We start from the raw sequence: 4,633 nt of genomic DNA, 5'->3' as shown, positions 1-4,633 counted from the left end.
AAATCTCTTCGAAACACTTTTATTGCAAATATTTAATTGAAGAAAAATATTTGTTATAAAAATAAAAATAGTACAATTTTTACATCCAATTCTTAAAATAAAAAAATCTGTGTGTCAAACCACAATCCAATCCGACTATTCTTTAAAAAGTTATCCGATATACAGACAACCACACCCACAATAACGACGACGTAGACGCCAGAGAGACAGACAGATGCCGATGTAAAAACTTGTTTTTCTGACTCAAGGAGCTTCAAAACGTCGAAATTTAATGAAATTCGCGAAAATCATTTTTCGCATAAAACTCTTCTCATTATGGATGAGAATGTGATAAAATAATCATGGGGCCTTGAAAAAGTAGCGTTTTCCGCCTCTTGACTTTTTTCCATATCAAGCTTTTTTTGCTTCAAATGTCCATTTTCGTTTAGTTTTTTGGATTTTGAAAATCCTTTGACTTTGGTAAGTTTGATTTTATCAAAAAAAGTTGTCAGGAGAAATTGTTCATATTTTTTTTTGCCATAAATAACTGTCGATAAAATTTTCAAATTTCGAAAAAAGTGGTCTCAAAAATTTTGAAAAAGCTTCAACTTTTTGGATTTTTATCAAAAATGGCTGTTTAACGAACTAGATCTTTCTTTTTGGTCACTCGAACAGTGTGTCAAAGCCCAATCCAATCGGACCAGTCTTTCGAAAATTACCCGGTATACAGACAACAACAACGAAGCGCCAGACAAACAGACCCTGACGTAAAAACTTGTTTTTCTGACTCACGGGGCCTCAAAACGTCGACATTTGATAAAATACGAAAAAGTTATTTTTCATAAAAAAACTAATACCTTCTCATTTTTGATGAGAATGTAGAAATTATCAACAAGATCTGCAGAAAATCTTTCAAAGAATAAAATTATTGTCCCGTAAGCTGCAACCGAAAAATTACAATTTCAAAAAAATTAAAGTTGTTTTAAATATTAAGCTAGACTCGCGACCGGGAAAAATCAGAAAATGAAAGTAAATTTGAAAATTGAACTGCAGTTCAAGTATTAAAAATTAAACAGTGATTGATTTTACAAGGTGATTCTAGATCTGTTCAAAATGATATAATTTACATATTTTAATGTTAAAATTTGAACTAATTTAATTTCAAAGCCATAGTAGTGACACAAGTGTAAAGTTCGAATTAATAGCTTCTTAAATGAACGCCTTTATTCAATTTCAAAATCTTTTTGAAGTATTATTTCAGTATAAAATATTCCATTTTTAATCTATTTGGTTTGGAAATAAAAAAAAAACAATTTTCAATAATAAACAATTTGAAAATGAATTGTCACAATTTCAGAGTGACAAATTTAAACTTGGAATGTTACGATTATAATTGTTTATTTTTTTTATTTGTATATCGAAGGTAAAAGTATTTCATTTTGATTCTTAAAGAACAGTCAAATAAGCATTAATTTAGAAAAAAAAATCAAATGAGCTGGAGGTTTTTGAATGTTACAAAGAAAAGAACAAAATTTGGAGCTCCTCACGAATTTTGAAATACTAGGAAAACAATAAAAATCTCTGGGTAGATTTAAAATGATTTTTTATTTTGAAAAATTACATCACTCAAAGAGAATGCTTAAAAATATTTCAAAACATTTCAAAAGATTTACAATATTAGAAAAAATCTGGAAGCTCTTAAAACAATGTTGTGTGCAGGACTTTACAAAAATGTTAGGAAAAATGGGAATCAGTCTAAAAGACATTTAAAAGTTCCGAAAAATTTTGTAAATAATTTTAAAAGATTTGAAATAATTTAAAAGAGAACAGATACTTTTGATGATTTTGAAATGTTTTCAAATGTTGATTTTTTATTTTGAAAAATTACATAATTTTAAGAGGAGGTATAAAAATATGGGACCACTGACAAAAATTCCGAAAGGGATGAATGAAAAATCCCAAAAAATGAAATCTCCGGCACCTGAATAATAATTTTATAAAAATTGTATTAAAAAATACATTAAAAAACACGTGTGCTTTGAAAGAAAAAAATGTTCTGCCTAAATTTTCTTCGTACCTACATAATAGCATTTTTGAAACAAACTTTGCATGATTCAATTCAACAACGATTTATATCAACATTTTTTTTTTTTATTAATATAAAATTCGATTTTTCAGAACTTTTTTATCTTTTTTTCAAATACTATGCACATTTTCAAACAAATTTTTTCATCCAGAAATATATATTCGGTTATTGTATTTTCAATAAATAAATAATATTTAATAAACAATTTTTTAAATTGTTTAAATTCAGGAATTTTCTAGTTCGTATATTTTATGATTCAGGCATTTTCTTTGGGGATTTTTAAAATTCGGTAATATCTTATTGTCTAGAATTTTATTGATTTTATTTTTCGTGAATTTTCCAATTCGACTTTTATATTTCGCGACTTTTATAATGTCGGGAATTTTATTATTGGTTATTTTTCAATATACGAATTTTACAGTGTCAGGCATTTTATTTTTCGGGATTTTTCAGTCGCTTTTTCCGAAAAATAAAATTCCCACATTAAAATTATTATTCCGAAATTATAACATTGCAATGTTATAATTTCGGAATTTTTACAGTGATGTGGGAATTTTATTTTTAATTTTCCAATTCAGGACTTTTATATTTCGACAATGCATTGTCGACATATAAAAATCCCGAATTGGAAAATTCTCGACAATTTACAATCTTACCGAATTTAAGAATTGCCGACAGAAACTTTCCGAATTATACAATATCCGGGCTGGACAACTCTCTAATTTAAACAATCAAAAAATAGTTAGTTAAAAAAATTTTTTTAATAGAATAATAAAATATTTTTACCGAGGAAAAAACTTTTTTAATGTTTAAAGTTTCTAAAAATTATTGTTTGAATTAAAAATAACAATATTTGAACAAATGTATTTTTGGATAAAAAAAAGTTGTTTGAAAATGTTCATTTTATCTTTGTACATTACAGAAAACGCTCGCAAAAATAAAATTATTATTCAAAAAAATAAAAATAAAAGTCGCGTTAAATCAGCCTGCAAAGTTTGTTTCATTTGAAGCTCACGTGTTTTAAATTTATGTTTGTATCACATTTTTATACAATTATTGTTATTTTAAATTTAAACAATAATTTAAAAAAATTATACATTAAACCAAATTTCTATAATAAAAATATTTGATTATTGTGTTTTTAATAAATAAATAATATTGACCACATAACTGTTTTCTCAATTTCTGCAATTCAGGAATTTTCTAGTTTGTATATTTTATCATCAGACAGTATTCGGCCTGGAGTTTTATTATTCGGGAATTTTCAAATTCGATAATATTGTAAACTGTCCAGAATTTCATTATTCTAGAATTTTCTAATTCGGGATTTTCAGGTTTCAGCATTTTGTTATTTCGGGAAGAAATGAAAAAAAAATAAAAAATATGATATTTTTTATGAATGTGCCAATGAAGTTCTGTTCAATTTTGTTTGCCAATGCGAAACGTAATCTGGCTTGGAACTGTCGTCTTAACATCTAAAAACCGTAAGAACAATTTTCCTATCACTTGGAATTGTAATTATATTTTTATAAAAACGTTAGAATATATAATAATTAAGAAATTGAAAAATACATACGAGAACTTGATTAGACGAATAGTCTAAAAAAGTCCGTCGAAATTGCAGACCGCAAAAATAAAAATAAAAACTAAATAATATTAAAGAACTATATATAGACAATATATAGAATGAAAATTATAAATAATAATTTTTCAATTAGTGGAAAATATATGAAACCGTAATATAAATTACTCATCGACTTATATTTGTGGTATTTATTAAAACAACCAAGTTTTGCAAAGTTGTAAATGTAAAAATGTTTTAATTGACAATTTACTTTCAATCCAAATGGTTTTTGTCCAAGCTAAGTTTACCATCAGTGCGCCTCGAAGGTGTGCCGAGAGTTGCTTACAGCGCTCCAAGTGGCTCTTGGCAAACTATATCGATTGGTGCTTTCTACGGGGAGCGGTGGGTAGAGGGGAAGTGACTTTTTCGCCGGACGCGCCGTCTATATTTATGGCGGGCAACTAAGCCCGCACCGCATCTACGTTTATAATATCTTTGCTTTGGTACAGACCTGAGACGACTGTCGCGACCACTCTCACCCTGCTCCCTTGAGAAACTGATTGATCCAGCAGTTCTATGAAGGCCGAGAACGGGGGGACTGAACGGGACAGTTTGGTGTGGTACATGATCCAACAAAGCATGGTCCTCCCAGGCGCAAGTAAAAAAAAGGCAACCAATCAGATTCGGCACCCTAGGGCACCCGACCTTTCTGACATCTTGGATCGAATGCGGCAGCTGGCTTCTTCTTCCATTCGCGCCAATGCAGTGAGTATGGTGGAGGGCATCGGTTCATTCCAATTCACTCCAAGTCGAACGTATTTAAGGGCATGTGACACAGCTAAATACCTATATTACCGACCACAGTTTTTCAGTTCAATGAATGTTTTTTTGAACCTCAGAAATTTTTTTGTAAATAAAATATCGAGCTGAAACTTTGGGAAATGTATTAAAGTACAATAAAGTACGTTTAGGTACTGCATTTTGGTAGGGACTTCACTGAAAAT

The sequence above is a fragment of the Belonocnema kinseyi genome, chromosome 5 (genome assembly GCF_010883055.1).
Source record: "Belonocnema kinseyi isolate 2016_QV_RU_SX_M_011 chromosome 5, B_treatae_v1, whole genome shotgun sequence".
Classification (NCBI taxonomy): Eukaryota; Metazoa; Arthropoda; class Insecta; order Hymenoptera; family Cynipidae; genus Belonocnema; species Belonocnema kinseyi.
Note: the sequence above shows the minus strand (reverse complement) of the source record.